This window comes from Panthera tigris, chromosome D1 (genome assembly GCF_018350195.1).
Source record: "Panthera tigris isolate Pti1 chromosome D1, P.tigris_Pti1_mat1.1, whole genome shotgun sequence".
Taxonomy (NCBI): Eukaryota; Metazoa; Chordata; class Mammalia; order Carnivora; family Felidae; genus Panthera; species Panthera tigris.
In genome coordinates this window covers 42,809,958-42,822,565 of record NC_056669.1, presented here as the reverse complement: position 1 = coordinate 42,822,565, position 12,608 = coordinate 42,809,958, and positions in this window count along the sequence as shown.

Below are 12,608 nucleotides of genomic sequence, written 5' to 3'. Positions count from 1 at the left end.
ATTAGCTTGTATTCTCGTTCTTCCCCTCCCCATGCTCTCCTTCATCCTCCACTTTGATATCATAATACTAACATTAAGGCTTTTCCCTTTGCAGTAGTAAATATGCCTACAGCCTACACCCATGTCTGCACACAAAATCCTGCGACTCCCAGGCATTATAGATGAGGTGGTCCATAAGCTCATTCTATGCAATGCCTTTCTTCCTCCCCTTCTCCCATCTTTCTTAGTCCTCTCATTTCTATATTATCAGAACACCTACTAACTAGATTCCTTTCTGTTCATTTGTCCTGCACATGTTTTTGTCTTTGAGGCTAAATATATTCTGTGCTCACCACCACCACCACACTAAAATTAGAAGGTTTAAAAAAAGTGCTGGAGAAAGCAAACAAAAATGTATCCTCTGGTAGAATCGAAGGCAGAGAGAGAACGAAAGAGAGGGGATGAGAATGAAAATGTTCATTCTGGGCGGGGAGGGGAGAATACACTAAGCACTGTCTCTATGATAGCAGGATTTGATGGTTGACTGGGAACAGGTGGAGTTTATAGCTTTTCGTGGGAGCAGGGAAGCCCTGCCCCTTATAAAAAGCTGAACCGACTCAAGAACCTGTGATGTTTCAGAGCAATGTTTTGACCCACAGGTAGGAGTTTGAGAACACTCTTTAGCGTTTATTTCCCAAGAAAATATTTAGATATGATTTGCTGAGCGTCTGTCTGTATTGTGATGGATTTGAGTAGAACAGATACTGACTAGATTAGTAAACAGGGCCAGAAGATTCAATCAAGTTGAACCAAGCCTTCCTATTTTACCTGCACAGCATCTGGTATTTCTGGAACTAGAAGGTAAAGAAATTATCTGTACTTGGAGTTGTTGAGACTGGCCTTCTCCTCCTATATATCTAATCTTTTTTGGACCTCAGTGTCCTTGTCCAGCTCAAATTATAATTAGCTTCCTGAATTTTCTCCCCAGGTCAGCGCTTTGTCCTGGAGGTGGTTAATTTGCTGGATTCACAGGGTACAGACCACTTCCTCCTTCAGCTCTTTCCATCTTCACTGTCCCCTACAGGTTGACAGCAGGGGGGAGTCTGCTGCTCTAGGTTATGGTTATGCTACTGAGCTCTTCGCACCAAGCAGGAATCTCCAGCTTTGGGGGTGCCCATCTGTTTCCCCAATTGGGTTTCTAAGCTTTCCAGTACTTAGTTTCTAGAAACCCAATTGGGTTTCTAAGCTTTCCAGTACTTAGTCTCTGGAAACACTGTTGCCTTTCTTTCATGCTGTTGGAGACAATTGGTGATTTTCTCTGTATCCTGGTGGTCTTGCTCCTCTTGCTTAACCTGGGCTTCATGGGGTTACCTCCCTCATCACGTTGTTTAGTCATAGATTTTGTCTTGTTCTCCTTCTTGATCTGCTGGTTCTTGTGGTGGACTCAGGTATTGAAAGTATGTTGTTGCTACTAATATCTTGCTTATAAGTCCTACTGATTAAAATGTTTCATATGCACATGATTTAAAGCTGTTTTAATTCAAAGTTACTTGACAGAGATACAGGAGAGCCTCCTTATATTTGTATCTTTGAATAGATACAAATAGAATAGGAAAACATAAATTACCAAAAACTAAACCTACCCATCAGCCATTTACCATAAATTGAAATGCTATGCAGCTGTTACAAATGAGGGGATACAAACTTACATGGGGTAACTATATGCAAAATTTTTAAAACATAATTTACTCATGTGACTGCTTTATTTAAAAAAAATGCAACTATACGTGCACATATCCTCAAGCAAATGGATACAGACATTAAGAAATAACTAGATTGAGTAAATAGTTCAGTAACTTGAATTTATGTAATTTTATGTTCTGTGGATATTTTGTTTGCTAGAAGCAGGCATTCCTGTTTTTATCTTATTCTAACTTTGAGATAACTTTAGATTCACATGCGGTTGTAAACTATTGATACACAGAGGTTCCTAATGGCCTTCACCCATTTTCCCCCCAGTAGTAGCATCTTGCATGACTATGGTACATTATCACAATGTGGAAATTGACCTTGATACAATTCACAGGCTTTATTCAAGTTTCACAAGCTTTTTTTTTTTTTTTTTTTTTACATTTTTTTAAAATGTTTATTTTTTTTGTGAAACTGAGAGTGTGTAACAGTGTGAGGTGGGGAAGGGGCAGAGACAGAGACAGAGGATCCCAAGAGGGCTTTGAGCTGACATCAGAGATCCCAATGAGGGGCTTGAACTCCCGAACTGTGAGATCATGACCTGAGTCAAAGTCAGATGCTTAACCGACTGAGCACCCCCCGGTACCCCCAGATTTCACAAGTTTTACAGTTACTCCTTTATGTGTTCAGTTTCTTTCATTATATGTGTACGTTCATGTAACCGTCAACACAATCAAGATGCAGAACATTCTACACAAAGATCCCTTGTCCTGTCCTTTATAGCCCCCGCCAGTTCCGTCATTCTTCCTGTCTTTAACCCACACCACTGACCAATTTGTTCTCCATCTCTACAATTTTGCCATTTCAAGAACCTAATGAATGGGATCATATGTTTCAAAACCTTTTGAGATCAACTTTTAAAAGCCTCATAATTTCTTTGGGATCACTTCAGATTTTTGCAGCTATTGCTATTTTGTTTCTATAGCTGGTTTTATTGTTGAGTAGTATTTCCTGGTATGGATGTACCATAGTTTGTCAACCATTCACCCGCTGACAGATTTAGGTTGTTTTCAGTTTAGGGCCAATATAAATACAGCGTATACACATTCATGTGTATGTTTCTGTGTGAACATAAACCCATTTCATATCTCTAGGACAAATGCCGAGAATTTGGTTGATGGCTCCCCTGGGTAGCACATAGTTTTGTGAGAACCTACTACGCTCCTTTCCAGAGTTACTGTACCCTTTACAGTCCTGTCAGCAATGTATGTGTGATTTTGTTCCCTTGCATTCTTGCTAGCATTGGTGTTGACACTTGATTTTAGCCATTCTGAAAGAATGGTGATTTTCATTGTGGTTTCAACGTGCACTTCTGTAATGGCTAAAAATATAGGAATATGTTTTCCTTATTTACCATCTGTACATCATTTTCAGTGAAATGTCTATTTATGCCCTTTGCCTATTTTCCAACTGGAAAAGTTTCTTTAAAACTGTTTTAAGAATTCTTTATTGTGGATATAAGTCCTTTTTCAGATATGTGGTCATTTACATAAATGATTTCTTGCAATATGCAGTTTGTCTTTTCATGTACAGCTTCTTCCCCAGGGAGAAGTTCTAACTTTGATGAAATTCAGTTTTACAAATTTCCTTTTTGGGGATTGTGCTTTTGTTTGTCAGGCCTAAAAATTCTTTACTGAATGCCAAGTCTCAAGAATTTTCTTCCTGTTTCTTTCTGAAATTTTTGTAGTTTTACTTTTATGTCTGTGACGTGAGTCAATTTTTGTAGAAGGTGTGAATTTAGGTCAAAGGTCATCCAGTTGCTCTAGCGCCCTTAGTTGAAAAGGTTTTCCTTTGAACTGCTTATCCACCCTTTAAAAAAAATCATTTTCGGGGGGAGGGGGAGCGCTGGCGGGCTGGCGGGACTGGCTCTGTCAATTAAGCATCTGACTTTGGCTCAGGTCAGGATCTCATGATTCATGAGTTCTGTGCCGACATCTCAGAGCCCGGAGTCTGCTTCCGATTCTGTGTCTCCCTCTTTCTCTGCCCCTCCCTTGCTCATACTCTGTCTCTCTCTCTCAAAAATAAATATTAAAAAAATTTTTTAAAAATCAGTTGGGCATATTTGTTTGAATCCATTACTTTTTAACAAAATAAAAACGATATTCATCAGCTATGAAAGTTTAACTTTTTTTTTTTTTTTTTTTTTTTTTTTAGAAGACCTACTTCTGAAAATAGAATAAAACACTTCACTGGTCAAATCAGTCAATATGCATAGTACCCTTAAAAATATTAAGATGAAAATTAATCAAGCAACTGAAATGATAGCAGACTGTAAGTAATTAAGGCAATTTGAATTAATAGGTTTTTTCCATACATTCGAATGAGTTCAGAAAGGCCTGTGTTAGCCTTAAATAAGAAAAGCTTAGCTCTTGCGATTCAGACTGGAAATGATGTGTTACTGCCCCCTTGTGGAAGCTTTCTTCCATTAAGGCTATTCTAAAAAGGAATGAAAGTGTGTAATCCTCCAAGAGCCATTTTCTGCTTTCCCAATTTCTCAAATATGCAACTTTAGAGAGGCCTTTTCTCCCCTCTCTTAAAAATAGTTGTAGATATTTGCCTCAAGGAACTTCGTTTGTGGTAAATCTGTTAAATGTGTGCCAGATAATCTGATTAAAATCTACACTAAAACCAAGCAGGGTGGTTTTTTTTTTTTTCTTTTTCTGTGAAAAATGAAAGTTGATTCTAAAAGTTAAAAAAAAAAAAAATCAGGGTGTCTCGAAAAACACACTTTGAAGGACTTGTACTTGAGATCACTTACTTTAAGAATGAGTCCCACTGGAGTTTTTATGTTGGGACCAGTGCTTCTCCAAATTGAAGTACACTTAGGTCACCTGGTGTGCTCTAAAACTGCTGTCAGCTTTCTGTGACTATCTCAAGTGACCTCAAGGAGATAACAAAAACAAGAAGAACTGGAAAGCCAGTTAAGTAGAGGCATGCAGGCAGTGATTTTGAAAAATCAGGTATGATAGAAACAATGTATTAAGATGACCTAAGGGTCTTTCATGGGTCTATGGAAGTCAGTTAAACCTTAATATTGACAACCAGGCAAATTATACCTTTTGATGCACAAGTATTTGGAGAAGTGCTTATAAACCCATATATCCCTTGCCCATTTTGCATATAATCCCTTGTAAACTAACAAACTTCAGAGCAATCTGAAATACTGTCTCCCAGGCTATACTCCTCAGTAATACAACAAATAAGGCATTTACTAACCTATTTTGAGATTGGCTTTTTTTTTTTTTCAGTCGACATTATTACCACGTCAAAATGAGTAAATTTGACAATGAGTAAATCAACAATGAATCTGAGAAGGCTCACAGGTGATACTTAGGCTGCTGATCTTGACCAAACTTCGTGTAACAGGTTATGGACTAGCAGTTTGCAGTCCTATCTGCATATTCACCTTGGGAGCTCTTAATTTTATCAGTACCCAGATCAGATCAATTAAATTACAGTCTCTGGGACTGGGATTTAATCATTAGCATGTTTAGGGACACCTGGGTGCCTCAGTGGGTTAAGTGTTTGACTTCAGCTCAGGTCATGATCTCATGATTAGTGAGTTAGAGCCCCACATCGGGCTCTGTGCTTGCTGACAGCTCAGAACCTGGAGGCTGCTTGGATTCTATGTTTCTCTCTCTCTCTCTCTGCCCCTACCCTGTGCTCACTCTCTCTCTCTCAAAAATAAAACCTTAAATCAATCATTAACATGTTCAAAGTTCCCTGGTGATTAACAATTTCATTTAATGTTTATTTTTGAGAGCGAGAAAGACAGCACGAGTAGGGGAAGGGCAGAGGGAGGGAGACACAGAATCCAAGCAGGCTCCAGGCTCTGAGCTGTCAGCACAGAGCCCAATGTGAGGCTCAAATTCAACAAACCTTGAGATCATGACCTGACTCAACCTCGGACATTTAACTCACTGAGCCACCCAGTCTCCCCTTACTAATTTTTTTAAAGTTTACTTTTATTTGAGAGAGAGCAAGCAGGGGAGGGGCAGAGAGAGGAGACAGAATAACAAGCAGGCTTCAACTTAGAAACCATGAGACGACCTGAGCTGTGATTACGAGTCAGACACTTAACCAACTGACCTAATCAGGCACCCCAAACCTCCCTGGTGATTCTAATGTGAAGTCATTATGGTGCAAACCTAAGAGATCCAATATTTAGGGAGAAGCAGACCTCTGGAAATTAAAATTATAAGCAGTAGCATTGTCTTTATCCTCTGCCTGGAAATCTGAAATTAATGTCAAAGTTGAGACAGAGAGTGGGGCGCCTGGGTGACTCAGTCAGTTGAGTGTCTGACTTCAGCTTGGGTCATGATCTCATGGCTGGTGAGTTCAAGCCCCACATTGGGCTCTGTGCTGACTGACAGCTTGGAGCCTGGAGCCTGCTTTGGATTCTGTGTCTCCCTCTCTCTCTGCCCCTAACCCACTCACATCCTGTCTCTGTCTCTCTCAAAAATAAACAAACAAAAAAAAAATTTGGAACAGAGAAACCATACAAAAGTGATCCTGAAAATACCTAACATGAAAGGTTATTGATAAACATTTATATACAACCTGATGCATATGGCATGAGGTCAGTTTCCTTAAACCATTAAGAAATGAAACAAATGAAAAGATGTTGTGTGTTCATGGTTTGGAAATATTGTTAAAATGTCAATACTACCAAAAGCCATCTATAGATTCAATGTGATCCCTATGAAGATTTCAATGGCATTTTTTTCAAAAGTAAAAAAAAAAATCTAAAACTTACATGAAACCACAAAAAATCCTGAATAGCCAAAGCAATCCTGAAAAAGGACTAAACAGTAGGGATTATACTTCCTGACTTCAAGCTATATTACATAGTTACAGTCCTCAAAATAGTATATGGTACTGCCATAAAAATAGACAAATCAACGGTATAGAATTGAGAGTTTAGAAATAAACCCAAGCACAAACGGTCAGCTAATATGACAAGAGAGCCAAGAATACTCAGTGGACAAAAGAAAATCTCTTAAATGGTGCTGGGGAAATTGGATATCCAGATGTAGGAGAATGGACCCATATCTTACACTACTAAGAAAAGCTAGCTGGAAATGGATTAAAGACTCAAATATAAGACCTGAAATGATGAAATTTCTGGAGGAAAACATAGGAAAAGAGATCCTTCACCTGGATTTTGGCAATGATTTTTTGGAAAACACATAAAGCATGAATAACGACATAAAAAACACGTGGGACTACCTCAAACTGAAAAGCTTCTGCACAGCAAAACCATCAACAAAGTGAAAAGACAGCCTACAGAATGAAAAAAAAAAAAAATTTGCAAACCATTTATCTGCTAAGGGGTCAATATCTAAAATATATGAAGAATTCCTACAACTAAAGAGTAAAAAAATAATCCAATTAAAAATGGGATTTTTTTATATCTGAAACCTAAATAGACATTTTTCCAAAGGTATACAAAAGGTAAACAAGTACATGAAAAGATGCTCAACATCACTAGTCATAGGGGAAATGCAAATCAAAACCACAATGAGATACTATCTCATACCTGTTAGAATAGCCATCATCAAAAAGACAAGATAACAAATGTAGAGGCACATGTAGGGGAGAAGGAACCTTTCACTGTTGATGAATTTGTAAACTGGTGCAGCCACTGTGGAAAACAAAATGGAGGATCCTCAATAATTTAAAAATAGAACTGCCAAATGACCTAACAATTCCACTTTTGGGAATATATCCAAAAGAAAAACCACTCAAAAAGATATTTGCATCCCCATGTTCATAGCAGCATTATTTATAATAGCTAAGGCATGGAAACAACCTAAGTGTCCATTGACAGATGAATGGACAAAGAAGTTGTGGTATACTTAGGCAATGGAATTTTTTTTTTAATGATTATTTTTGAGAGACAGAAAGAATATGAGCAGGGGAAGAGCACAGAGAGAGAGAGAGGGAGACACAGAATCTGAAGCAGGCTCCAGGCTCCGAGCTGTCAGCATAGAGACCAATGTGGGGCTCAGACCCACAAATGGTGAGATCGTGACCTGCGCCAAAGTTGGACACTTAACCAACTGAGCCACCCAGGCGCCCCAGGCAATGGAATGTTATTCCACCAAAGAAAATGAGGAAGTCCTGCCACTTACAACATGCGTGGACCTTGAGAATATTATGTTGAATGAAATTAATGAGAAAGGCAAATACTGTGTGATCTCATTTATAAGTGGAATCTAAAAACCCAACTCCTAGACAAAAGGATCAGATTTGTGGTTACCAGAGGCAGGGAGTGAAAGGAGGAGGGATTGAAGTAAGGTGGTCAAAAGGTATAAATTTCAGTCATAAGATAAATAAGCACTTTAGGAGTGCAATGTACAACGTGATGACTATAGCCAACACTGCTGTACAATATATAAAGAAGTAAAGAGAGAGAATGAGAGTTTTCATTCCAAAGAAAAACATTTTTTTTCTTTTTTTGCTTCCCTGTTTTATTGTATCTATGTGAGATGATGGATGCTACATAAACTTAGCACTGTAATTTCATGAAACATGTTAGTCAAATCATTATGCCATCTACATTAAACTTATCATAGAGTGATATAGGTCCATTATATCTCAATAAAACTTACAATAGAGTGATCTATGTCAATTATATCTCAATAAAAGTTGTAGCAAAGGATAAAAAGTTATATAAATCTGTTTCAATATTTTTCAAAACATTGTTTTGTGCTAACCAATTTTTTAATATTTGTTTTTTGAGAGAGAGCAAGCATGCATGAGCAAGCAGGGGAGAGGCAGAGAGAAAGGAGACACAGAATTTGAAGCAGGCTCCAGGCTGTGAGCTCTCAGCACAGAGCTGGACACAGGGCTTGAACTCACGAACTGTGAGATCATGACCTGAGCCAAAGTTGGATAATGAGCCACTCAGGCGCTCCTGTGCTAACCAATTCTCAAACACGATGTACATGATGTATTCTTCTGATTGTTAAATAAAAATGTGTTTCTGTAAAAATAAAAAGACTACCTTTCGAGTAAAGCAAGTTCTTATCCAGTCTTGCTGGGGCCCCGGTAAACCCCATGCTCAGAGACCATGTATTTGATGACATGGTTTTTGTGTATAGGACAGATAAGAATTTTCTGGATATCTTGTACCGAGTAGGAATCAAGATTTTTGAGTAGAGAAGCAGGAAAAAAAAATCACTGTTGGTCCAAGAGGAATAAAAATGTACTCTGAACTTTCTTACTTGGATTCTGTAAACTTAAGCCTGTAATTTATTGTGTCTTATGTAAATATAGTAAGTGTTAACATAGTAATTAGTCATAATATTGCCAATATATGAAAGGGAGAAAATGCTATTTTACCTGTAATACTTTTGGGGAAATAGAGACTCATGTATAAGTCTCAACTTTCAATTAATCTTTCAGGTTACTTTCAAATCCATTCCATTAAAAATATGTGTATGCTAATTGAGATATAATTTCTAATGTCTATAGAGGAAGAAAGAGGATGTTGGTTGAGTGTAGTTTCTGGTTAAGTGACTGTGTCTGAAGTTTAGGAAAACAATGACTTCTTTATCTTTTTTTAATCAAATTATTGAGATATAATCAACATATGATAAACTGTGCATCTTTAAACTGTGCAATTTGGTAAGTTCTGACCTATGTATACACGTCTAAAACTGCCACCCCGATCATGATAATGAACAACCATACCCAAGAGTTTCCACCTGCCACTTTTAAATCTTCCCAACTGTCCAGATTGCTCTTTTCTAGGCAACCACTGATCTGCTTTTTGTCGCTAGAGATGAGCTTGCGTTTTCTTTCTAGAATCGTGTATGAATGCATTGCATAGTAGACATTTCTTTTTGCCTAGTTCTTTTCATTCAGCATTTATTTTGAAATTCATCTTTGTTGTTACATGCATAATTTTTATTGCAGAATACTACTAGAGTAGATGTAACATAGTATAACCATTTATTTGTTAATGAAAATATTGTTTTCAGCTTGAATGATCTGTAAGGATAAAATGGGTGAACTTCAGGTCTCTGCTTGCTGACAGCATCCAATTAGAGCAAACCTCTTTTTCCTTAGATTCTAATTCGAATCCATTAGCCAAAGCTCAAATCCTATAACAGGTACTTTTTAATGTTCTGTTCCTGAGATTCCCTCATGGCTCCCCTTGGAATATGTTTTCCCTCATTGAAAGGAGTTATAAACGCAACTTGTTCAACTACAAGTGTGTTCCTGGTGGTCTTTGGCTAAAGTTCCTTTCTAGGGTCTTTTCTATGTCCTCTAAGTTGCCTAATTTATTGGCAGAAAGTTGTTCATATTATTTTGTTACTATTTAATATCTGTACAATCTATGCTGCTGTCACTGAGTTTACCAAGTTTATTGATCTTCTCCAAGATCAATAGGTTTGTTGATTTTCTTGTTTTTTCTTTTCTATATCATTGGCATCTGCTAATATTATTTCTGTGCTTCTGTTTACCTTGGGTTTAATTTTCTTTTTTTTTTTTTTTATTCTTAAATTGAAATCTGAAGTCCTGGGTTTGAGACCTTTTCTTTTTTTCTAACTGCAGAGGATTTTAGTGCTAGACATTTCTCCCTCAAGTACTGTTTTACAGGCATCCCGCAGATTTTGGTTATGTTGTGTTTTCATTTTAATTGAGCTTCAAACACTTTTCAATTTCACTTTATATTTCTTTTTTGAATTATAAGCTGTTTAGGAATGTTACTTAGTTTCCAAATAATTGGAGATTTTCCAAATCTTTGATATTTATTTCTAATTCCAGTATGCTCAGAAAATCTACTTTGTGGAGATTTTCATCATTTCAAAGTTGGTTAGATTAGTTTTATGGCCTAGAACATGAACTACCTTGTTAAAGGTACACAACTGAAAAGAATGCATAAGCTGCTGTGGTGTGTTTCCCAAATGTTAATTAGCTCAAGCTGGTTGATAGTGTTGCTTCATCTTCTATACATATATTTTTAAATATACTTAATATGAAATGGTTCTCAAACTTTAGCATGACCAGAATATACCCAGAGGATTTGTTAAACACAGATTGCTTAGTTTCTAATTCAGTAGTTCCAGGTTTGGCCTGATGATTTGCACTTCTAACAAGTTGCCAAAGTGTTAGTCTGGTGACCTCACTTTGAGAACTCTTTCTCAGTACTCTACCACATTTTCTTCTGTCTGCTTAGAGAAGGAATGAGCAGAATCTTGTTAAGTGTGAAAATTATAAAACTAACTTTCAGTTTTGTGGGTTTTTTTTTTTTTGTGGGTTTATTGTTTTGGTGGGAGGAGATGTAGCTAAAGGAAGAATAACCTACATGAATGTTGGGTAGGCAAAGAATGGACCACATGATTATTTGTTGACATGTTTTTGGTTATCTAGTATTTGAAACCCTCATCTATGTTCATGGAACATTCCACTCTGATTATTCATGGTTGCAGAATTATTGTTAACTAGAGAAGCAATAAAGTCTAGATATTTATTTTCCCTGATGGTGAAAGCTAGGGCACAGACACATGATCTAAGTGTTTTCGTGGTGGTGGTAAGGATGGTCTCCTCAACAAAGTGTTACACAGCAGTAGGGTTAGTGTGATCTGATGTTCTGCTGCAACAGCCACACTATCTCTGCCTTATTGCTACTATGACATAATTTTTGCCAACACTGGATGCCTTGATTTCTGCCCACTTTATTCATTTATTTTTAATTATTTAAATTCAAGTTAGTTAGCATACAGTGTAGTATTGGTTTCAGGAGTAGAACCCAGTGAATCATCATTTACATACAACACCCAGTGCTCATCCCAGCAAGTGCCCTCCTTCATGTTCAGCACCCATTTAGGCCATCCTCCTGCCTACCTCCAGCAACCCTCGGTTTGTTCTCTGTATTTAAAAGTCTCCTTCGGTTTACTGCCCTATCTCATTTTATCTTTTTCTTCCTTCCCTCCCCCTATGTTCATCTGTTGTTTCTTAAATTCCACATATGAGTGAAGTCATATGATATTTGTCTTTCTCTGACTTATTTTGCTTAGCATAATACACTCTAATTCCATCCACATTGTTGCAAGTGGTAAGATTTCATTCTTTTTGATTGCCGAGTAGTATTCCATTGCATCTATATACTGCATCTTCTTTGCTCATTCATCAGTAGGTGGACATTTGGGCTCTTTCCATAATTTGGTTATTGTTGATAGCACTGCTATAAACATTGTGGTATATATGCCCCTTCGAATCAGTATTTTTGTGTCCTTTGGTTAAATACCTAGTAGTGCAAGTGCTGGGTCATAGGGAAGTTCTATTTTTAATTTTTTGAGGAACCTCCATACCGTTTTCCAGAGTGGCTGCACCAGTTTGCATCCCCACCAAGAGCACAAAAGAGATCCTCTTCACATCCTCGCCAACATCTGTTGTTTCCTTAATTGTTATTGTTAGCCATTCTGACAGGTGTGAGGTAGTATGTCATTGTGGTTTTGGTTTATATTTCCCTGATGATAAGTCATGTTGAGCATCTTTTCATGGGTCTGTTAGCCATCTGGATGTCTTCTTTGGAAAAGTGTCTATTCATGTCTTCTGCCCATTTCCTCACTGGATTATTTGTTTGGGGGAGGAGTTGAGTTTGATAAATTCTTTATAGATTTTAGATACTAACCCTTTTTTAAAGATTTTATTTATTAATTTTGAGAGAGGCTGAGGCATACATGAGAGTCAGGGAGGGCGAGAGAGAGAGAGAGAGAGAGAGAGAGAGAGAGAGAGAAGATCCCAAGCAGGCTCCACACTGTCAACACAGAGCCCAATGTGGGGCTTGAACTCATGAACCATGAAATCATGACCTGAGCTGAAATCAAGAGTTGGGAAGTTAACCTCCTGAGCCACTCGGGTGG